The 25,672-nt window shown below is 35.7% G+C and overlaps 1 long non-coding RNA gene across 1 annotated transcript in view; it reads left to right on the top strand.

Moving 5' to 3' along the window:
- Window positions 1–5,746: 5,746 nt before the first annotated feature.
- Window positions 5,747–25,672, top strand: part of LOC113944913 — a 71,404-nt gene continuing 51,478 nt past the window's right edge. Inside the window, exon 1 of the long non-coding RNA XR_003526885.1 lies at window positions 5,747–6,687. This is a non-coding gene — a long non-coding RNA (uncharacterized LOC113944913). The remainder of the gene's footprint in view (window positions 6,688–25,672) is intronic.

Here is a 25,672-nt window from a genome sequence, read left to right as displayed (position 1 = left end):
CCGTACTCACCAGATAGCTCATCAAAATTGTTTCCAATTACAACTGCAATAATTGTCAATTTATCTTTTTTGTTCAGTTGTCCTAAATCCTTTTATACAGGCTCATAATTCAAGGAAGTTGAGCAGGACTGGAGAATAGAGACCAGTATATTCAATCTCCATTTTTTTTGCAGTTGACCATCTTCTTGTTAAGAATTTTAAAACTCCTCTTTCATGAAACCTTTTGTACATGAAGCTGTTTTCCCTGTGCAGTGTTTGAATGCAGGTCCTAGATAAGCTTTTAGGTGTTGCACAGAAGTTTGAAGTGACAAAGACAATAGGAAGGGTTCAAACAGCAGCAGAAAAAAAATCTTTTTTTTGTTCTTATTATATGTCTGCTACTGTGTTCCAAACATTTAATTTATGGACATTTTCTATCCTCAATACTATTTTTTACTGTTTTGTGTCATAAACAACTAAACCAATGAAACAGTACTGAGTGAAAAGATACTTCAGAATTTAAGAAAAGGGGAATAAAGTTTCATTCTCTTGTGTATGTGTTTCTTTCTGCTTTAAAAATATAACAGAAATACATGACCAGGATCTTCCCAACTCTCTCATTCTGCAAAAAAGAAAACTGTGTATAGACCATCTTCCAGGCTTTTCTAAAAATTGAATCTATTATAGTAAACATAGTCTATATCTCAAGGAAAAGTTTACTTTGAAAATCTTCTTGTTGCCGCCATCATCTACACCAGTGTCTTTCTTACCCTCCCACTTCTCTTTCTGTTGGAAACCAAACAGTGGCCATATAGAGTGAAGTGTTCAGGTTCTATAACAATACCAAATCAAAATACAGTTTGGGCTTTCAAGGGGCTTTGGAAAGTACCCTTGAATCTCAGAACAGTCGTAAGATATAGTTACAAGCTAGTGACTCAGCTGTATTGAGTGGATTGCCTGATGCTGTCAGATATCAGACATCTTTTTCAATGCTGGAGGAGGAAAAATGTCTCTGTTCCTTCCTCCTCTGCCTGAAACTCAAGCATCTAAGCCCCAAGCAACATGACTACTTTATTTACAAAACCCGGATAAATTCTCTAAGAATATAAGTGGCATTGTCTCGTGATCTACCTATGTTTAGGAAAGAAAACCAATGAAACTTAAGCATTCATCAGATTTCTAAATGAAACTGCAAAACAATAGTGAAGATGAAGGAATTGTAAGATTTAGTTTTTGCCAACTAATATTACAAATAAATACTTTACACTAAAAAAAAATACAGAAGGACTTGAGTGACTAAAATCCACCCTTTTAAAGAAAATTTATATCCCATAATGTGCTATATATAACATGTCTACCAGGGTTTTTTTTCAAGTCTAACTAAATCCTTTTCCACTTTTTTAAATTTTTTGTTTGTTTTGTTTTGGTTTGGTTTTTTTTGTTGTTGTTGGAGAATAAAAAAATTTCTAAAACTGAAATATTTTCAAAAGGTGTCAAACATGAGGATTCTGAAAAGTACTTCATAGCACGGGTCCCAAAGCAAGACACACAGATTCTATGGTCACTTTTGAAAATCTTGGCAATCTAATTTTAAAATTTTAATCTAATTTCCTGTGCTTATTTATAGAACGGAGCAAGCTAAGCCCTTTGTTGAACTGCAGCCATCCTGTGAGTTTATGTTATCAGTTATAAAAACGTACCCTGCCCCAATTTCACAAGTCCTTAATTACTCATCTCCTCCCACAGAAACCATTAGCAAGTGATACATGATATGTATTTCTTAAAATATAACATGAAATGCAAAGCAAAGTGTCAGGCTGTTCAGAAGCTATGCATATTTTGGTGACTCAGAACAATGCACAACAGTATAAGGAGATTAATAAAATTAAGAGTTCATTTTCATTCCCAGTTCCAATTTGTCTTATTTAAATGCTGGGCTGTCCTAAGGTTAAAAATAAGCTCTTCTAGTTTTAAGCTTTTAAGTTGTAGCTTTAATCCTTTGTCTCATTTGAATTTGATAGACTGCATTCAAAGTAGATAGGTTATATTCATTATTTATTTCTTTATTTTGTTAAATCCCAAATCTTCATTCGCGAAGCCTAGCCACGATGATGATTTTGTTAAATGTTACCCATTGCAAACCAAACAGGTCAGCAAAATGCAGTTTGACAACTTTCCACTGGTTATTGAAATATATTTTCCACATGACCGCAAAAAATGTCAGAATTTTGTTTTTATTTTTCAACTCAGTATTTCCTCACAGAAAATTAATCTGGTAGCAAGTATTTTTAAGGAGTCCATCAGACTGCGAGCCATATTGCATTTGTTGCAGGAAAACAAACGTGTATATTTAAAGAAGGGAGATATGTGATCTAGCTAATTACAGGCATAGCAATCTTACCTCGTGGAGATTTTAGAACAAATCTGGATCAATATACACTTCGTTATATAAATCAGAAGTGAAAAAAAAATGCTAGATAGGTTCAGCAAAAGCCAGTCATGTGGGGTAATTATACCTTTCTTGGCTAAATTAACAGGTTTTCCTAGGCAAAGAAAATGTAGTAGATAAAATATATCTGGACATCAGATTTACTGATTTACAGAGTAACTTCTGTAGGAAATTGTTTATTAAGTTAGTGAAGCTACTGCTCCAAACTGACTAAACTTGATAAAGTTGATATTTCTGTGTAGTGTTTTTTTATTTTGCAGTATTCAGACACACATGTATGTTTAACGTAAATGACTAGGAGAACTTTGGAACACTGAAAATTATGGTTCTCGATGGAAGTTTCTGGTCTATTTTACTGTCTAGCTACTTGGGGAATTCAGGCACCAGAGACATAGAAACAGACAGCTTTTTTTTAGAAGATGAACCGTGTCAAGTTGGTTTATCAGCACACTCATGTATAGTAAACCCATAACCTGATTCATGGATGGACTCTATGAAATGTGAGCTGTATGAACCGAGGGAATGGAATTTCTCCCAGAAGAAGAGGGAAGAATGGAATTTCTCTCAGAAGAAGAAGGAAGATGAGCTGGTCTCCCACTGTAACCTACACCAAAGTGAAAAATGTGAAGCTGCATGTAGAAGTTAAGGGCCGTATACACTCAGATCAATCACACCAACTTATATCCCCACCTTCTAAAGAACTTATATCCAAGTGAAACTCTACCAGCATTTTGAATTAATAAAGTGTATTATAGATTATTTTTTTCTGTGCAATTAATTGGATTAAATGGTATATTATTACCTTGAAAAGTTTTATTTCTTCAACCAAACTGTCATTCTTTCTTATACAATTTTTTAAGAAACAATTTATGTTGCAGATTTCATCAGCAGAATTTCAGTTTAACAAAATCTACTGAGTGTTAACAGTCTCAGGAAATAACTGAGATCACTAGCTTGAAGTGTTTTATTTTACAGCATGTTTTTATCAGGATATATATCAAAACCAAATAATCCTCAGGCCAAAACTTTTTTATACTCTGGAGCTTCTTCCCCCATGAATCCATGAGAGATTTGCCTTGATAGCTTCTATTAACACAAGTGGGAGTTGCAAGCCAATCCCCTATGCATTGTTTGAAGAACTTATCTCAAAGCATTGCCCAAAGCAAATTTTTATGATAGTTTAGCACCCCTGGGAACAGGGATTTATAATGGCAACAACTGAAAAAGACCCTAATCTATAGTTTAGTGATGGGAATAAGAGTACTGCTATACATTTTCAGTTATTATGCTGCTGAACTTGGACTCCAAATTGTTTCCTTCTTGAAGAAATATTTGAAGTAGTTTTATTGAAATAACTGTTATAATGCTTTAAAGTTTCTGAAGTATTTTAATATGGTCTCAAATTTCAACCTTTCTTTCCATTCCTCAGTCAAACCACACAGTATTTAACAACATGCATTATTAAGAGAAACTATATAAAGCCCTTGAAAACCACCATGTAAAGCAACAAACACTCTTGTATGTATAACTTTAAAATAATGTTTTCCTAATATCTATACATTTCATCTATTACTATTTGTTGTGATAAAGGATCTAACTTGTTCTTTGGGTGATCATCTCTGTTTTAAAAACCTCCAAAGGAAATAAGAAATAAGACTTAAGCTAAATGGCATGATGAATGCTCTGCAAATTATCTTGTTGATATTATATATTGACAATTATATAATAGCAAGGCTGATAATAGCATATAAAATTAGAATTCTATTTAAATTTGATATTTTTTAAAAATCTTTTGCCATGGTAAACATTTGCTGGTTTGTAATTTTAGAATTTTTGCTAGGTTTGAAAAAATGCTAATGAAAACAAAGGAAAGTTTCAAAAGTTAGTGAAAGGAGTGGGAGGTTGATACTAGGTTTTTCCTGGCCATGTTTTTGGATCTTATGGAGAGAAAAAAAACTTTCTTAAAATATATAATAGTGAAGTATTTTGTTTTCCATATGAAGTAAGAATTTTTATTTATAAAGGCAGGTTTTGAAGAACCTTGAAAAAAATTGTCAAATTTTGGTCTAGTTTAATTCTCTTTGATCCCACATAACATCATGTGTAGCCTAAGTAATGTACTTTCACTAAAGTGAATTCCTTTTATTCAAAGTCAAAGAATCACAAAGTGGCTGAGGATGGAAGGGACTTCTGCAAGTCATCTGGTCCAACCGCCCTGCTCAAGCAGGGCCTCCTAAAGCTGGTTTCCCAGGACCACATCCAGACCACTTTTGAATATCTCCAAGGAGGGAGATTCCACAACTCCCAGGACAACCTGTGCCCATGGTCAGTCACACTCACAGTGAAAAAAATGTTTTCTGATGTTCGGACAGAGCTTTCTGCATTTCAGTCTGTTCCCTTGCCTCTGTCAGTGGGCCGCTGAAAAGACCATGGCTATCCCTTTTGTACCTTCCCTTCAGGTATTTATAGGCATTCATAAGACCATCCTGAGGTTTCTACCAGGCTGAACAGTCCCAGCTCTCTCAGCCTTTCCTCATAGGAGAGATACTTCAGTCTCTTATCATCTTTCTGGCCTTTCATTGGACTTTCACTGATATGTCCGTGTCTTGCCTATACTAGGGAACAGAGAACTGGGCACAATTCTCCAGGTGTGGCCTTACCAGTGTTGAGGAGAAGGGAAAGATCACATCCCTTGATCTGCTGAAAACACTCTTCCTAATGCAGCCCAGGATACCACTAGCCTTCTTTGCCACCATAGCATATTACAGCTCATACAGGAACCTCAGGTCCTCTTCTGCAAAGCTGCTTTCCACACGGTTGCTGCCCAGCAGATACCAGGTCATGGCAATTTTGCTCCCCAGGCCTTTGTGTTTCCCCTTCTGAAACTTCATGAGATTCCTGTTAGCCCATTTCTCTAGTCTGTTGAGGTCCTTCCAGATGTCTGCACAAACCCTCTGAGATACAAACCACTCCTCACTGTTTTGTGTCATCAGCAAACTTGCCCCATCATTCAAATCATTTCATGTTATTTAAAATGTTCTATCTTCTTTCATTGTCTCCAAGCATTTCTCTCTCTTTCTCTCCGTCTTTTACTAGATCTCTGGTGCTCCCAACAACAGGAATTATTGTTCTGAGCTCCAAACAATTCAACCGTGCTGGCTGGTATACTCAGAAATCAAAGTGAACCTAAACTGTTTAAGGAGCAATGGAAAATCTTATGTGAGGAAGAATTTCGGTCTCAAATGTCATACTGCAGTGGCGGAGAAAGATGTAATGGAAAGACTAAGTTAGCAGCCAGTTCATTAATTGCTGTCGGCTCTGTGTATTCACACATAATACTCCAAACTCCACTATCCTTGTTGATATCTCTACATAAGGTGTAGAAAACAGCAGAAACATTTCACCATCAGGTATTGGGGCCTTAAGAACTAAAAGTTTGGGTTAGAACTGTGTTTCCTTGTATTAATGAATTTTGTACACCACTCAGATGGAAGCTAATTTATAACTTTGTCTCTGAACCAGTTCGAGTGGAACATAGATTTAATATGAAAACAAATTATGAAATTGTGTACTTTCCTCATAAAAATATATTGGGATGAATCCAAGACTTATCAAATCTGTCGCAGTTACTGTACAGAGATTAATTTGTGCTGTTTGTCTGGAATCAAGTTTTAACTGGATTCAGGAAAGATAAGATCATGCAGGTATAAACTAATTTGGTCCACTATTTTGAAATGTAAATTTTGTAAGAATTGAATGTCTAAAAATATCTGGAATAATTGAACTCCATTAATGTATTGTTCAATTAGCTTCCACTTGTGGGAATATTGATACAGCTGACGTGCTATTTCCTGACAGTCTTTATTGTTCTTAAATGATTTGAACCTGGTTTACTTATCTGTGCAAGAAGATTGTATTTTGAACAATGGTAAAAGCCAAGTGGTTAGTTTGGTTTTTTTTCAATAAATTACTCCCTGACTTCTTTGTCAGACTATTAGCTTTTGATGTGTGAGCTCTATGTCCTCTAACATAGTCATAATATTCCTTGTCTTCATCCTAAACACAGATATCTGTACATCAAAATTCCCATCCCTACTTCATATAATATTAACTTGCTAAGATTAATCTTTCCAACAAATTTCTAACATGTTCCAGGGATTTTCCTTAATAATAACCATACTCTTTTTTCTCTCCTTCTAACAGTCAGATGAATGATTCAAAATGTTTTGTCTGAATGAAGATGACCAGTCTCCTTATCTGTGAGTTCTTATACCCATACAAAATGTGCTACGCACATCCTTTTTTGCTGTTTTGTATTTGTCTGAAGTGGATTATAGCAGTTTCATTTTTCTTGGTATCTACATTAAAGTAGTATACTACATAAATAGAAAAATCACATTGACCCTGAATATATTTGCAACACTATTTCATATTATGGACATATTCAGATTTCATTTACACTGGCCTCCACCTAGGCAAGCTGCTCATGAAGGGAATAAATTGAGAATGAAACACAGATCACTGTAATGAAAATCAATGTTAATATATATCCCATACTTTCTAGGAATAGAAAGCAAACAGGTTGCTGTCTGTTTTGAATAGCTGCATAAAAATGTTGTACACAAAATAATCTGTCATGAGTTTTCTGCATTCAGAATAAATATTTCTGAATTGTTTTAAACATAGTTCCATTATTTCTTGTACAAATAGAATTCCAGCTTATTTATTAAAACCTGAGGGGCCATCACATGATAGGTTGTAATCAATAAAACTTATGCCAACTGATGTTATTCGGTATGTCAAGTCATATTGCTACAGGATGTTACAAAGCACTAGCTTGTTTGCAGTGTTCTTTTCTACCTTCTTAGTTTTGACTCAGGAATTGTTTCTCATAACTATACCAACAAGAAAAAAAAAAAACAAATCGTATTCCGTTCATTTCTAACAAAAGACAAAAACACACTAACTAAAGCAATAGAAAATTCTGCTCTAATGCACCGTTACTGCATTGTCTCAGATGCATTACACAAACTAAATAAATTACCTTCTGGTAAAAAACTTGCATGATCACTCAGTCACATCAGCATGTTACCAAACCTGACTAATCTAAGCAAACAAAGCAACCAACCAATCAACCCACAAATTATATTTGACATCATCAGATCATCTGAAACAGTACAGCATTCATCCAGATTAGCTTGGTGTACATATTTTAAGGAATAACCTAGATTTTATGTATAAGATTTTTTTTCTCTGCATTGAGGAGGTTAGGGAAGAGAAGACTCTTTGGAAGGCAAAAGATACAAGAACAGAATCATCAAGGACAATGTGGTAAGTTTTATGGCAGAGATTCACAAGGGAATGATGAGGCCAAGATAAGTACTGTCCTTAACATGCTCTACTACCAGTTCTATGACTCTTCAGGGATCAGCTGTTTAAAGCTGGTTTTGTTAGTCTAATATGTATTTACATATATCCAGAGACAGGAAAGGATTTCTGTTGCCATTTGTTTTTTGACAACTGGTCTGCTATTTAGTTCTCATACATTCTTTCATTAATGTCTTGGACATCTCAGGAAAAGAAGACAAGACACCAGGAATGTGGTTTAAGTAGGCCGTGACTTCATAAATAACACATCTGGGAACCATCTGGCAATGACTCGTCCAGTGCAGGTCATACTTCCTTTGTAATCCATACCACGTGGTGGCAAACTGCCATCAGCTCTCCCCCCTGCTAACATGGCCTTAGCATCACTCCTGAGACCCATGGGCCCCCTTCCCCATAAAAGGACTGAAAATAAAGGGGCTGTATCCTAACTCGAATGTAGCCTCAACTTTCTTTGCAGTCCTCTGTTCCCTTCTCACTCCTGTTTACATTTTATCATGAAGTCAAATCCTTAGTCAATAATTACCTTCACTGGAAATTTGCTGCAGTGAGGCAACAACTTTTCTACCCTGGCCAAATTCTCACATTGTCAATACTTGCTTCCATTACAGCAGATAACATCATATTCCTTTTCAAGTAAGAAATTGTAATAGAACACTTGAAAATACTGAAAGCACACTTCAAATGAATAGTTACCTGATTTTTCTCTTCAGTTAATTTATAAATCAGCCAAGTTCCTCCTGTGATCACCTAAACTTTCTGGTGTGGTGTTCTGAAATCAGTCATTTTACTGTAATATGATCAGGCTGTACTTATGACCTCTTACCCTAATCTCAATTTTGCCATTCTTTTTCCCTCTGTTTGTTTTATCGTTATTTATCTTGATCCATTCATATGGCCTCTCCCTCATTCTGAATGAATCAGAGTTATGCCTCTTCAGTTGGGCTAACGCTTACCTGAAAGGTAACTGATGAACTTCCAGAAAAACTAGATTCCTGATGCAAGCCAAATGCACACAATTAGCCAGAGAAGTCTGACATACTCTGAAAAATAGGCTGAACATGGATATTACTGAAAATATCCCCTCCATACTCATGTGTCAACTCAGATATTATCGGTCACAACCACAGTCTTCCATGTTCCTACTACCATGTCTGCTTCAGATGCTTTAATGTCCATGTGGAATGAAGAAGAACCCAGTTTATTAAGGCAATGGCTGTAGAACATGTTCTCTGACATTGACATGAAATTAAATATTTTTTATGATTTAACTGCCTTCCATGAGAAGCAACAGTAGCATGGTATCAGTTGACCTCTATCCTTGTCACATCTGAATAGTTTGATTGAAAAACTCTTACGTTATTATAATACAGAAATTTATTTCCTCATCTTTATTTTTTAAGACAATATTCTAAGAAGCACAGGAATGGTAAGATGCAAGAACAGCTTTTCTTCATTTTTTTTCGAATGCCTGAATTGTAGATAAGTCAAGGATCTACCTGAATTGCATTTGGCCAATTTTTCAGAAACTGTGCAACTATGCCACCCTCAGACTTACTTAAATCTCTCATAAAGTTTCTCTTAAGCTGATATATTCCTAAAATAATGATGATCAATACTAATGCAAAAGAAAACAATGACAGATTGCCTTGTATTCCTAACAAATAAAGACAAAAAATGGAAATTTGTAAAATTTTAGGACAGATTTCTCCACTTAGGAAAGAAGAATGAAATAATTCATGCTTACACACTTCTAGATGTTTTGCATGTTGACAAAATTTCTAGTGGAAATCAAGCTTTGAGAAGCCAACTGTAAATAGGCTCCTTTCTGGCAAAGTCTCCCAATCTCTATCTCTTTCCCTCTTTGATTGATTTGAAAAATACTTATCTTGTTTTTCACTAATTGTAAAAATCAAATTACTACCACTTATGTAAATTTGAAACTTTACTTGCTCCATAATATATCAAGCTATGTTAAATGGCTGTTATGGCTGACTGTAGACCTACTCTCCCACTTTAAGCATGAGGAAAAAAGATAAATCAGGACCTCTCCAAAACTAAGTACCCTGTTTCTTGTTTCATCCTTAAGAAGAAAAGGGGTCTGGTCATTACTCAGAACACAGCTGATGAGAAAGTATCAAAGTGACTTCCCAATATTTTAAAGGCACTATATCTCTAGTTTATCTTTTTTAATACTGTAGTTATCTTTATGATCTTAACAATACTAACAGTTTTAGTGAGAATTTAATCTAGTCTCCAGCTGAACTAACTAAATGCAGCAGTGAATAGAGAGGGCAATTCACTATTTCTCATTTGTTGACAGTGTCCCAAACTCACTGGTGAAAAGAATATGAAGGTAGCAAACTCTTGTCCTCTTATGAACTCTTAAGTTGAAGGGAAGTTCACTATGGTGATTGCTGTCATAAAACCTTGAACTTTAGCCAGTCCACATATATTGATCCATATTCATGCACTTTTATAACCTGCATATCTCTAGGTTTGATCTGCTGAAACAACCTGGACTTTTCAATAAAAGGTGGATTTAGACAGAAATCTACTTAATAACGTTCTAGCTCATCAGCGCATGAAGCACAGTGCAGAATAAAAGACCAGTGAGTAAGACTCCCAGCCCCTGGGTAATGATGGGAGACATCACAGACTCTCAAACTTAGTGCTACTGGTATGACTGACAGATGTTAGCAGACCTCTAATCCTTTGGACACACAATAGCAGATAAACACACCACAAGTGTCATATGTTCCCTGCCTTCTTACAGCAGCTTCTAGGACTAGTCAGGTACTGAGAGAGATATCTCTAGAGTTATAGCTGCATATGTATATATACAAGTAGAATGTCCTCGAGCAAAACCACTCTGTGTATGAACAGGAGCCAAGAAACCAAACCCTCTGTTTCGCCAGTCACCTTCTCCTGTCTTCTGCATGCTTGAGGAGAAGCTGAGGGTCCAAAGAGAAAGCAAGCTGAAAAAAGATGATATATAAAAATTGAAGTTTCTGTTGCCCCAGGCTGCTTCCTGAGCCTCTGAAAGATGTGGAATGGGTTCTCTAGATGGACAGTGCACAAGACATCTGCTACGATGCAAACTTTTAAAAAAAAAACCACTCTCTATTGCTTTGATTCAGAAGCTTTCTCTTGTTCATAGAGTTTTGTATAATCATATCAATGTGCTTTGAGTTGCAAACTGATGAGAAGAGCAGTAATTAAGAGGGTATACCAAGTACATCTGCCTTAAGCAAAAGTAATTTGCAATGCTGAATTAATGTATTCTTTGTCTATCAGTGATATTTGGTGCCACATTTGCTTCTGTTATTGTTTTGGGCATATTTATTTATTCTGACTTATTCTGTCTCCCCTGAGTGTGTTATTTCCCCAATCTCACTTTCTCTTTTTTTTCCTGAATAAATGCAAAAATAAATATGCCAGGAGAATGTCTCTCTGTGATACCCTACAAAAAATCAAAAGTATTTTTTTATTGCTATTTACTAGTAACTCATAAAACACATACATATCTTTTGACAGAGCAAACTGTTCTCTGAGATGTAAATTATTTTTAAAGTAATTTTATTTAAGTATCATTATTTTCCTCCTAATTTTTTCTGTTTCAAGCTTCTTGTCCAGTATTGTTGCAATAAGCTTTCTCATGATTCCAATAGATGCAACTATTATGAGATCAGTTTAATTTTTTTGAGGGCACTGTTTTAGGTATTACTTTGCCTAAACCTGTCTCCTGAAGATCTTTCCACCTCACATATTGGCAAAGGCTAAATCTGCAACAGGATTCAGGTGTTGAACTACAGGGTACTGCGACATTTTCAGTATCCTACCATCATCCTGCTTCCCAGTGTAAGGCATGAGGTGAGTTGGGTTCTTAGCAGTTGATTCAAAGCATCCAAAAGTGAGTGGAGAGCCCTCCACTTTAAGCTAAGGATATACACTGGTTGCATACACCATGTCCCTCACGTTAACTGAGTGTGGATTTAAACTGCAATAAAGTGCTTCCTTCCACTCCGGAGTCACATCTGGAAACCCTTTCCTGAATGAGGCACCTATACCAAGACAATAATTTCCTGAAAAATAAAATCTATGGGGAGATTTTGGTTCCATTAAACCCAGCTGCCTAGTGGTTAAAGCATATCTGACTACTTTAACTGCATGAAAGGATGTAGGTGATCTATGTTTAACTGTCTTTCCATGCCCCAGTCAGACCACAATCCTGCCTGTTGGGATAGTACACTAGCCATGAGAGTACAGTAGATTTTGGGAAAAAAATCCTAGTTGCTTTTAAAACCTTTTTGTATAAACTACTTACACATTCACTTGGAGAAAGGAGTAGGAGCTGGATTTCCCTGGTGAGTGATTTAACCACCAGGCATTCTAACTCCCTCTCTGGCCTAATGAATATTTCATATTTTATTCTGTGGAACAACATATTATGCAATCATTCAATTAAGCACTGTCTCATAATGCATATGCACAAGGTGTTATTCATGAATAACACCACTGAAGCTGAGAGGCTTGTTTTGTAAAATAAAAAATGCTGTTCTTCATTATTAAGCATCACATCTTTATCGTTCTGCTGTTGAAAGCAGAGCTCACGTTTGAAAACAGTGTATCAACCAGCCATTACTGCAAATATCACTAACTTCCAATTAATTTCCAAACCAGAATGTAGAGGTTTGGAGAAAAACAATCGTGGTCTTTCTCCATCGCCTAAAGCATCCTCACCTCTCTTTAAAGATACAGTCAGCTTCAAGGAGAAGGAAGACATGAACTGTGGTCCAGAGAGCAGAAATACAGAAATTACAAAAGACAGAAATGAATGAGAAAAGAAGAACAATGAAAAACTGAAATTTCAGGACCGAGAAACCCATGTCTTACAAATAACTTTTTTTTTTTTAATTTTTCTCTGAACTGAAAAGAGAATTAAGAAATTGATGCCATTGCCTCATCCTCAGGAAAAAAGTCAAAGTAAGGGAAAGAGGAGAGGAAGATCTCAAGAAGGTACCTTATCTGGCAAAACTGTTTGCTGTTTTTCAGGAACTTAGCTTGCTCTGCTTCCAAAGACCACGGGTGAAGACTGGAGAAGCCTATGAAGAAGAAACTACTTGAACATTTGGCTTAACAAGAGTCAGAAACAGAAAAATTTGAGACCCTGATTTAAATCATCATACTAGAAAATTGTTATTTCTGTGTAAAGCTTGTACAATGTTTCTTAAAACACATTTAGTGTAATCTGCAAAGATTTAACCAGCCTTTTAATGGAATTCTGAAATGGATTGAAATGTACTGGAATCTGTCACAGATGGGTGGCTGGAATAACCATTCCATTTGGTTAGCTGGAATTCCATTTGGGTAGCTGAAGATACCTGCTAAACCTCATAAACAGCCTCAGTGCTCATGGAGCTTCCTCTAGGTCACAAACTTCCCTGAACATAAATGTGCATAGTAAGGTCTTGCGAGTCTGCCATATGACAGGAGAGAAAAATGTCAGGTTTGAGTTGTGCTAAGAAGCCATATTACAGTTTGATTTGTAGTTAAGGGAGAGACAAGGGGAGAGGAGGCAGTGATGGAGACAGTAAGTGGGATCAATCTGTCCGTTAGGTCCTTTGTTAAGGTAACATAAGGTTGTGCATAAATATCTTCTTCTAGTGACAAAGCTATTAAAGGGCCTGATTCCCTACTACAGGAGCTCTTATGCTTCAGGAGTGGGATTTGTGTGTACAGAAACTTAAAGAAGAGCTATGTTTATGTGTTTTCCATTACTCTTTTGTTTAGGAGGTAATTAAGTCTTTAACTTTCAAATAAAGACATATGTTCATATGCAATTTTGACCCTGTAGAAAACAGAAAAATTATGGCAGTAACATCAGTCAATTGCGATCATGAGTGTTTGCCATTCAGTACCACAATGAAGAGATGAGAAGACAGGATACACAAATGCTTATAAGCTCAGCCACAGTTGCACAAAGATAAAAAAATATCATTATAAGTCAGTTTTCTCTATATTTTAGTTGTATTGTATTACTAAATACTGGCATGAAATCAAGATCCTTGCTTTTTACATTTCCATTCTGCCCACTTTAAGTATACTAATTTGCTTTTTCAAGTTTTAAAGTATTCTAACCTTTTGTTGTCCTCTTTCAAAAATAGTCTGCTATAAAAAGTTCATATTGATCCTCTGCATTAATCCTTGATGAGAAGTCCTGCATTGAGCTAGTTTGGCCAAATTTCCTTTCCAAATTAAGTTACTCAAGGTCAAAACTACTACTGTTCAAGCCATTCTCTTCAAGCATCAAGTACAAAGCTAAACTTTCAAGACTTGTGAACTTGGAGTAGAAGTGCTATTATTCCATAAGTTCCCAAGTCTTTGTGCATTTCAGTTTTCACAAAAGTGATGTACTTGAGCAACAGAGAACTGAAACCCCCACAATTTTATAATGAGAACTAAAACCCCCATGACTTTATTATATCAGTCAGTATTTTCTGAAAGTTTTAGAGAATACATTATCTTTTGAGGTAGTTTTGCACCCTACAAATGGCAAAAGTTGAAAATTGCTGATATTATCAGTGATCATATAGAATCCATAAACACATTTCAGATTCTATTCAAGAGCATCACAAGTTTTGCTGTACACTTAAAAATGAATCCTATTTATGGGTTTCAATTAGAGTACTTCAGAAAGTGACCAAAACTGAAAAATCCACACAGTGCCTTGAATAATTTAATGAATTTTTATACCCATAGCTGTAGGCACTTCATGCAGGTGAGATTTAGTGCCAAGTTTATCAAGTCAAAGGAAATCTTTTCCTCACTGCATTGATTAGGATCTTTCTCTGTAATCAGTCAGTAGTCAAGTCTCACATAATTCTGCACTGTATTTCTGGGAGGCGTCACTGTTTACTAAGTGATACCTTCTCAAGGAGATGCTATTCACTTTTAATGTGCAAGGTGTGTGGGCACTTGAGCAAGGCTGAGAAATCCACAAGGTATCTGATTATCAAGTAGTTCGGCATTAAATTATATTTAGGGGCCTCATTTAAGAATGTTATTTTATATTAATTAGCCTTTTAAGTTCATTTAAGGCCCTTAAAATTCACACAGACAGTGGGGCCTCTGTTTCATAATTATCTTCATAAAAGTATTCTGACTATAAAAATAAACAAAACCAGAATCAGAGGTTCAGAAAGAGTGAAGATTATAATCTCCTTTCAGCGCGTGTATGTAAAAGCATCAATGTTCACTCTTTTTTCCTCCTAAAAATGAGTTAATTTGCAATTGATAATTTACTACTAACCTTACTGTGTGTTTAATTGTAAATATTTTATACCATCCTTTTAATGGAAAATTTTTTCTTGAGCTTATTTTAATGTGATTTTATGCTATACAATGAGATGGAAAAATCACTAGTTTTGGCTTTCCCTTTGTTCGCTTTTTCCGTAGAACTCTGGTTTTTATTGAAGTGTTGAATCACACTAGAACCAAAACTTTTTCTGATTTTCAGGGGAAAAAAAATCTCTAACCAGTATTTTAAACAAATTTAATTTCCAAATATCTTAAAAATACTATGTTTCATCCTTCTTCCTTTGATGGAATAGGAAAAAAACCTTTTTTCTTTGTATCTCATCCTGTTGCCACCACTACTTGAGGTTAACATATTGTCTGTCTACTTTTAATAGAAACATTCCTCATGTATTCTAACAAATCACATATATCTGAATTCTACATACAAAGCTGTAATTCCATTGAGAGTTTGTAGTGACATTGATAAATGATGTCACCAGAACCCTTTGCTTGAATTACAATCTTAATTATGTACACCTGGGTTCTTATTATTTCTTATATTATTTCTGTCATAGCACTATCTTGTCCTATTCTTACTCTGATGCTAATTTGTTTTATCAGTAGCTAAGGCACTGCAGCTTAGCAAAGCCTGTCCACAGTGTTTAAATAACTGTAAATTTCTTCCTCATTATTGGTGTTTTAAAAACAGAATTCAGCAGTAAACAACAAAGTCAATGAGGATGATGCAGATTTATGTAAAGTTTTGGGGGCTTGTTTTTGTTTTCCATGGAGTTTTCTTAGGACTATCCAGCACTTCTGACTGCTTCTAGTTGCTTCATATCTCTTGAGAAAAGAAGAGCAAAAAGGTTTGGTTACTCAGTTATTTTTGTGTGAGAGGAATTCCCATATGGCTGAAAGTGGGAAACACTGTATTGTAAGCCTGAGAATGGGAAATGCAAGTTTCTTCTAGTTCTCATTCTCTTAGTTTTTTTTTCTATATTCACCTTGTGAACCTAACGAAGATTACTTTTGTCACAGAAAATATAAAAGACTCTGCTTTGAGTGCATGTGTGGCCAATGGAATCCCTTTTAAAAATGATCAATCAGGCTGTGACTTGCTTTGCTCTGGAAGCCCCTTGAAGAGACAAGCTTACAACAAAGGTGATTAAAAGCTCACAAATCCACTTTATCCTCTTAACATTTAAAAAATATGAAGAAAGCTTAGACTTTTAGGATATAACTTGTGTCTGTTCGTTATGTTTATTTAACTTGAAGAACGTAGGTCCTATCTTGTACAACACAGTTACACACTTGCTAAAAGTTCAGAGCTAAATGCTAGCACATTATTTTTGAACTTAGTCTTTAGCCAGGCAAATGTATACATGAGCTGGGTCAGACTTGGAAAAGGAATTGGAAGATTTTGGTTCTTATAGCCATTTATTCCTCCTTCTTTTCCCCCCCCCCCCCCCCAAGTTTTCTCTTATTTCTGTCTGTCAACAAATTATGAACTGCATCCTCTAGAAAAATGTACATTTCTGCTTCCTTCATGGTCAGATTAGTTAGGACTGAGTATTAACACTTGTCTTCCTAATGATCACACATTCTTTTCTCTTTCTGCAATAGCAATCCTCAAAAGCACGAAACAATAGGAATGAAAACGCTCTGAATTTTGGACCATTCTACACTGGAGTATCAGGAGAAAAACAAAAATAAAAAGGTGCATGAACAGAAATCCAGACAACTCTGTCATAAATATAATTCCTGTACCAAAGTTGTTTTAAACAAATATTTACTTACCTTTTAGTTTAGTCAAGATGACTAGTATATTTATGGGCATTATTTACTTGTATATGAACAATCACGTATGCTCAACCCTACATTACAGAAACAATTAATTCTTAATTCTCTACCATGGAAAATTTTTACTTGTATTATTTCTCTTGCCAGTTATTACATTCATCTTTACAGTCTCAGATCTTTCTCATGAGATGCATAGGTCCAAATGAGACTTTGAACTTTTCCCATGTTGTTTCTTAAGCATTAGGTCTGTTGTGTTGGCTCTTCCTGTCCCAGAAGTATATGACAAGTTCTTTCAGAAAAGATTCAGGTCTTCTTCCATTACCAGGAGAGACTGTAATTTTTACTGCTCCACAGCCTCTAAAATGCTAATTAGACTCTTATCAACTCTAGAGTTGTAATTCTGGACTCAGCATATTTGTCTGTAAATCCAGCCTATGTCATTAATCATGACCTTCTGGAAACTGCACAAGCTATGACAACAATGAAGAATACTGAAAACTCTAGGAAGGTGGCTCAAAAGCCAACACTGTCAGGTCAGAGAAAATCTAAGCCTGCCTTTACATTTCTAACCCTTTAAACACTTGGACTGGTTTTCAACAAACTTTTTCACGCTTTGCAGGGATCTGCTTGTAAGGTCTTGGCATCCAAAGCTCACTTCAACTGCAGCCAAGGTTTGAATTGCATGCTAGTTGTTTTAAATATGCACCAGTTTCCCATTCTGGTACACTTTACATTTTTGAGAGTGTATAACTAGTCTTTTTCATTCCTTAGTTGATATATATGCATGTGTGCACACATGAAAATTTGCGTAGATGCTCTTTGTGAATGGCCTTTTTTTGTCATTCTAAGGTCTGAGACATGTAAGTTATTACCTAAAACTTGGAGTCCACTCTGAAACACAAGTCAAATAAACAACAAGATGAAGCACAGATACTGTTATAAGCTGCTGGAAAGATTTGAAAAAGGTAAGCTCTTTCTGGTTTACTAGTTTTACTTTGGTCTTTCTGTGAGCTTCAGTAAAAAAAGTGATAAACTAGGGAAAAAATATTGCTGGAAACTTAACATACATGGCGTACTAGGCAGAACTTAATACACATAAGGTTCCATAAAAAGCAGTGAGACAATAAACCTAAGTTAAATACTTGGAGTCCAGACATCTAAGGTTCCATTGAATCAGAAGTTTTACAGAATCTCATTGCTAACATACATTTCCACTCTTGGTAAAAATTCAAGTACAAAACTGACTCAGACTACAGAGAAGAGGCAGGGGAACAGATTCCTGTGGCGAGGATCCAGTTCTGTAATTTTCCTATTAATTTTTGTTTGTAGAGATAAAAGAAGTTCCTATGTAATTAGAGAACCTGATGGGACAGCTTTCTTATCATTTTAAAATGAATTCTGTCATTGGTGAATAATGCTTAGGGGTAGTTCATATAGAATAGGTATGGCCTGGAACAGAACTAAATGAAACTATCCCAGGGCTGCTTATTTTAGTTGTTTAAATGAAAGATAAATCTCAAATTATTTTTTTTCCCTCAAAGACTATGAATTAGGACCGACAAACTATTCAGCTTGCTGTTTTAAGCAGGCACGTGGACTTGCCTTCTCTGTTTATTGTGAGACACTCACTTACTGATTTTTATTTTTTTCAGCTCAGTTGTAGGACTATTTATAACTGGGATCCAAATGAAGGTGTAGAACTGACCAATACTTCACTGTGCATTCCTAAGAGCACTTTGCTTAAACAGAGCTTTGGTTTTTTCCTATATTTCTTCTTTCCCTGTCCTTTGTTTCCTTCCTTCAAAATACACTTTACCTGCCTCTCCCTGTTAAAGCGAACTCTTTCTTACACAAAACATTTATTTTTCTTCCAAAGCCAAACGGGATCCTAATTAGGTAAGGGTCCCTTTAGTGTTCTAGTACCACAAAACATTATTAATAACAGCAACAACTGAAAGAGAGCAGTGATCCTGCAATCAAGCACTTATGATCTGTTCTTGGACATGAGATGTACATAAATGCTCTTTGGGTTAGATTCCAGTGTCAGTTACCCAACTACAAATTAGATTTAACTCCACTGAATTTAAGAGTTTTAATTTGTCCATGCCCTTGTCAGGGGGGGTGGAACTAGATAACCTTTAATGTCCCTTCCAACCCAAACCATGCTATGATTCTAGGAATGCTAATACAGGTGTAGACTTCATCAGATTTTTTACATTTTGTATTAAATAGTTTGCTTCAAAACTTTACCATGTTCACCACTGAGTCTTTTGGGGATGGGGAAGTGCAATCTCATAAGCTAATATTTTTAATTATTTTTTTTAATAAGTCCTATACAGTTATTTTTTAAAAAATAATAAAATCAAGAACAAAATACTATATCAGTTAGTGTCCTGGAAGACAGATTTTCCAATCTTTCTTTGAGTTTCTAAAATAAAACAATAGATACACAGAATACACTGGTCAGTGGCCCTTGCCCTGAACATGTCTGGGATACAGGTTCACTGAGTCATCAGCCAAAGCTGAGCCATGCTCAGTCATACTGGGTGGCTGCTGCCTCCACACTTCACAGTAGGAAGGAAATTATTTCATTCCTTCCTCGTTCACTCAAGATGAAGAAATGGGAAATGTCCTAAAAAAAATTTCTCACAAAAAGGGAGACGACAAGGATTTAGAAAGTCATTTTACTCATTTCTTCACTTCCCATAAGTTGTGTGTTTGCTATTTTCTCCAATTACTGTGAAGAACAAACTTCTTTCCTCCACATTCTTCCTCCTCCTCATTATGATTTCCCTACCCTTATGGGGCCCAAAACCAGAGACCCTATCATTAATCTTCTTTCCCAAAGTGTTTAGGTCCATGAGGTCTGGCTTTAATTACCAGCATGAGAAGAATTAATTACCCTGGCCTAACAAAGACAGGACGGTGGAAGGGGGGTGATGTTGTGAGGATCTGACAGTGCACATTTTGGCATTTTAGATATTCCCATTGCTACTTCTCTGTCACTTGAAAAAAGATAAAAAGACAAGTATGCAGTAGTTACTCCAAGTTTACAAATGCCTCCAAAGATACCTCTGTGGGAATTAAAGTTCTCCTTGTGGGAGTACTTGTAGAGTGCAGAGCAAATGATAGCACTTCAACAGTGAATGCATAATCATAATGAGTTGACCAGTGACTCAAAGCTGAGCTATGCAAGCCTAAAATAAGTATTACAAATGTGGGAGTCTATAATTCTCAATCAAGGGACAAAATATTTCACTGTTTTAAATGTAAAAAAGCTGCTTATCTTTCTGTCAGCTGAAGTTGGATGTGGCCACATTACTTCTGAAAAGTTCTCATTTTCTGTGGAATTGGATTAGTTCATAGTACATTTAATATATAGCAAAATACACTGTTTTGCTTTAATAATCTCTTAGCATGAACGTCAGACTGGAACACTGATTTACAAATAAGCACTCTATACTGAATGGAGCTACAGCTTGTTGAAGTTAAAGCACTTCAATATTTGTGTCAATAAAACATGTTGTTCCTCTGATCTTTCTATGTACCCAAATGAATTGACTGAGTGCTTTAAAGTACTGAGTATATCACAGAAATAGCATTTAAAGGGAAAGATATGTATGGCAACTTTATGTTACTTAGTAACTGGGACAATAACATTAAAAATTATAAGTGAAATGGGAGCCACTCCAGGAAAAATACGTAATATCTGAGCTTGCAGTGGTAAAACATCTTGCAGAAGGCTTGAAAAGGCTAAAAAGTTTGTAACTTCTCTGGAGAATCTGGCATTCAGCTATTGGATTTGGTGGTTGTTGGGTTTTGGTTGGTTTTTTGTTTGTTATATTTTATTGGGGTTTTTTTGTTGGTTTGTTGGTTTTTGATTTGGGGTTTGTTTTCTTTTCTGGTTGAGAACTGTGGCATAACACATCTGACGCAAATGTGGCATGGTACGGAGTTTCTGCCCAACAAGTCATCAGCTGTGCCTCATCTTTACCTATTCTCATAGCCTGGGCTGTATCATCCTCTGCTGTACTCCCAGCATATTCAGCAGTTCTTCCTTAACTGAGGAATCTCTCTTAGGGATATTACTGATGCTTGGAAGACACCACACTGACAGGTATCATCAATCACCCCATGCTGCTTTGTGATTTTAAGGTATCTGAAGCGGTCTGAAACATAAGAGTTAGCTAGCTGGGCTTCCAAAAGCAATGTTTCTATGCTAATGCTAATGCTGCCTGGTTTAATAGATGCTTCTTTCTATCTGGTTTTAATGTTGACTTCTGAAAAACAGTGGCTCTTTTATTGCCTGGAATGGTGTGGAGCAAACCCTTTCATCCTAAGTGCAATGTCTGCAGAAACTATCTTGCTGTGCCATCACATCCAAAGCCTTGGATCACCTTAACTCAACTGCTAGGTATTTTGTGCTACATTACTAATTACTGCAAGGCTTTTAACATTTATTTCTTTCAGTAAGATTTTGTTCCACATATTATGATTCCTGACTCAGTCTATGATGCAGAATGAATCATATTTAATTGTCCCAGCCATGGCAATTATGTTATGAGAATTAGGAACATAGTGTCTTTTTGGTGAATATTACCTATGCCTTTCTTTGGGGCCTGATTTCTCTTTAATTGATTTTGTTGGAAGGCTTAGCCTTTGGGGGATGCCCTTCAGGGTCAGAAGAATTTTTACATCATGGGAGCTTGTATGACAATGTATCCTGTGGGGTTTATGCATAGCGTGAAAATAGCTGTGTCATCAAAGTTCTTAGTCTGAAATTGGGTTTGGTTTTGTTTTTTAAATACACCTAAGTTTCTCAGATTGCATAGAGAAAATATTTTCAATTTTCTTGAATGCCTCCCATCATTACACCTTCTGGATGACAGACGAACTGTGTTGAAGAGCTGCTGTGTCAATGTTTTATGTTGCAGCTGACTCATTGTGAATTTCATGCATGCACAAAAGTTAACAGAGAAATTTTTGTTGATTTGCTGAGTGCTATGCAATCCTTCATGTGTCTGAAGAGATCATCCATCTGAAATCACGTACAATAAATACATTAAGTAACACATTATCTAATGCTTTTCCAAGTCTTATCAATAATGAATGCTGCAAGTATTTGTATATTCAGGTTGCTGCTCAACCTCGTGTGACAGATAAGAATCAAATTACTCTACCATGAATGGCCTGTAAGAGACCTGGGGCAATAAGTGATGCAGTCTGTGCAATGGCAGAAAGGAATGCACGTTTCTGAGCTCAATTCACTTTTGCTATAGGCAAACGTTTATTTTCTGCACTGTATGAAAGAATAAAAGAAGTTTTATGACCTGTGTAATGCAGAAAGCAAAACTCTCTGGTCATAATTGTCTATGAATTCCAGACTAGGGATTCCCAGTCTACAAATCCCAGCTCATCTGTTTTTCCTCCCTCCTTTTCATGGGACCAGTGGTCATTGGGAGTGGTGAGTTTCATACACACAATCATTTCTCCACTTCCTGTGCCTGAAATTTAGTGAGGTGTGAAACATTAACCCTTCCTGTCAGACCAACTAGTGCAACACAAGGAATATGTGTATCATAGGCAATGTGGGAAGGAAGAAAGGAAGGAAGGAAGGAAAGAAGGAAGGAAACATTTCAAAAATCCCTTAAAGGAGTAATGGAAAATGAAATGTTTTTTATCATGTAAGATCCATAACTCAGTGAACAGAGAAATCAAATAAAAGATTTATGAAAAATATCTTATAGAAACAGTTTGTAAATTATATTTTAAAAAGTAAGGTAGCAGTACATGACAGAATCAAGAATGATTTAAAATAAATTTCAGGTGTGCTTTCTTCAACACTTAATTATTCAGTGTTCAACTTACTAGTGTGTCTTCAAACTAAGCACTCTGTTTTCTTATTTTGAATTGAAAACAATGATTTAAAACAGTGACCTCTAATGCCTCACTGTTGAATTAGCTCCTCTATATTATATGATTGTTTAAATTTTTTAGTGTTGACAAAATCTTTTTTGAACAAATAACAGCATATCACCATATCCTTTTCACACCATCTGTTCCAAAACAATTGTCTTGCTGAAGTGAAGAGTTATTCCAATAAAAATCCTATGCAGTTTTATCAGGTAATTTTTATGCAATATTAACAGGGTCATCAGATAGACAGTGTGGGTAACTGCTTGATAAATATGTGTAAAAAATAAAATAGCAATTATAGGAATTAATAGCTATGGGAAAAAAATAAAAAGAAGATCTATGTTCTGGCAAGAAACCAAAAATTATAGAGATAATTAATTTTAAATGTAGATAGTATTTTTCACCCTAGCAGGTTCTAAACTGGTATAAACAGTCTGACTGAAATGCATATTATATATGAGGTAAAGGAAAAACAGAGCAGCTGTTCACTGCTCTACAGCAATGTTGTACTACATGGTTTTGAACAGGAAATAAAGAACACCTTTTTTTTGTAGAAACCAGGAGGGAATTTGAGGGTGCAGAATATTTTTACCCACACTGATTTTGGGCCAGGTCATCAGCTTTTAAGACCCTTGCTCTCATAAATGTGACATGAGATCTCAGAAATTACCATAGGCAGCAAGGATATGTCTTTATAAGATGTAAGTCACACAGTTTCTGCAAATTCTAGTAGCACCTAAGAATCTGCAGGGTTTAGAAAAAAGGGTCCTAGAAGGCCCCAGTCCCACTCCCTCCCAGTTCTCTGATTTTCTTTGGGAAGAAGCTGTTCAATTAAAACACCAATCAGGACTACTGATGCTCAAGTCCTGAAAATATATGTGTTGTGAAAGAAGGGTTCACAGCACAAAGCAGCCCCATCACGTGGTACAGGGCTACTAAACAACAAAACCTATCACTTCAGTCATAGTAAATAGCTTGAGATATGTCTATGAATATTAAACTCTCTTCAAACAGCAGGGAGCAAGCAACCTACTGTTTGAAATAAGAATGTGTGCTTACAAATTATCCACTATTGAGGAACTTTCCCTATCAGACTGCAAGTCAGCAGGTAATCTAGTTTTTACTTTAACGGTTCCTACAGTGTTGAACTGGTTTTCTGGCAAAACCCCATTCATTTCATCTCTGCCTGTTTTTGAAACACCCACCGTAAGACCTGTATTTGCAAAGTTACTGTGGCCATATATAACCTTAGATCCTGGGTTGTCTGCATCATTGTTCTCTGGGCTTTTTTTTCCACATTTTGTGGGGAAGTCTTATTATTTGTTTAAATAATTTTGCTATGGTTTTTTGATATCATGCCATTTACCAAGCTTTCCAGACAGTAATGATAAACAATAGCGTCATAGCCCACTAAAACGTGAATTCCTAATGGAATTCATGGCAACCTTGCTGAAACCTGTTTTAATATTATTGACCTGGTGAAAAGCATCTTAATTCTCACCTGACCAGCCAAACTGGGAGAGGACATGTTTCTCTAGAATGCATCTTCCCATTGGGTACAACCTGAATGCGACCAATATGAGGAACAGATGGGCTTTACTTCAGAATGCCTCTCTTTGTATGATTTATGGAAGACCTATAGTATTTTACAACAGTTATTCTAACTTAGCTGATTTGTTTTAAGGTTCTTTAAAAAGCTTAAATATGCAAAGGGACATAAGTTTCATCATTTTCAGAGTTCTCAGTCTATAGGTATATAAAACATAAAATCTTTAATGTAAGTAGCCTATCAATACGCTTAACTGCTTTATTGGGAAGTTCTATTCTCATTTTCAGTGGTATCTTTTTATATTACCACACATTCTCCTAACCTTCCATTTATTTTTAAAATTTATTTTAAAAGAACAAACCAGCTCTATGCTGTACTAACACATCAGTGATAATCTCTTAGTTAAAACATTATCTGTCACATGAGCCAGTCACCACCAAGGTTTCATTTTTGCATGAGAACTGTTCTGTATGAGCATTTTAGTTAGGATGGAATCCCTACCTAATGTCACTATACTAATTAAAAAAAAAAAAAAGGAAGTAACATGTACAGTCACACAAAGCCTGTGTTTTGAAAGAGCTCGACTGTATATCAAGAAAAATGGAAAAACACCAACTCTTGTAGTTAATATAAGACCTTTTAACATGATATAGGTATTTTACAGGCATTTTAATCTCCAGTTATTCTGATATGGTCTGGGTGGAAAAATAATACAAAATAAAAAATCATGACAATTGAAATAATTCCTTTACCTGTAGTTACAAACTTTGGAGATCTGCATTTCAGAACCACAACTGAATGACATATAAAGTTCTGAATCTATTAAAGTCATTGTGCATTTTGACACTGACTATTTGCCACACAGCAAATATTTCACTAATATAATTTATATGGTATCAAAGGGAAGAGGTAGAAAGAATTGTCGGTAGGGTGTGGCACTTTTTTTCTTTGTTGCTGAATTTAAATGGAATCAGACATTTTTATATTCAACCTTGAAGAACAACTTGTAATAATTTTTGAAGTTTGGGAATACATAGAGTCCAAAATAGCATGTATAATTTATAGGCCTTAATTTTCAAGAACATATGGGCATTCACAGAGGAGATTCTGAAGAAGAAAGCTGACATATCTTAACAAGTATGAACTCTCCTCTCCAAACAGTCTTTATCTCTACTTGCAAAATTTTTACCTCAAATAAGAAGGAACATGCAGGCTGAAGAGCATAGAACAATTTTCTAGCAGTAAGATTCAATACTCTGGAAAAGCATCCTCTCAAGGGAGGTTGCAGGAGACCC

Source organism: Corapipo altera, unplaced genomic scaffold (genome assembly GCF_003945725.1).
Source record: "Corapipo altera isolate COAL_440 unplaced genomic scaffold, ASM394572v1 49, whole genome shotgun sequence".
NCBI classification, from domain to species: domain Eukaryota; kingdom Metazoa; phylum Chordata; class Aves; order Passeriformes; family Pipridae; genus Corapipo; species Corapipo altera.
The sequence above is the reverse complement of the archived record's forward strand: the minus strand, read 5'-3'. Positions and strand labels throughout refer to the sequence as shown.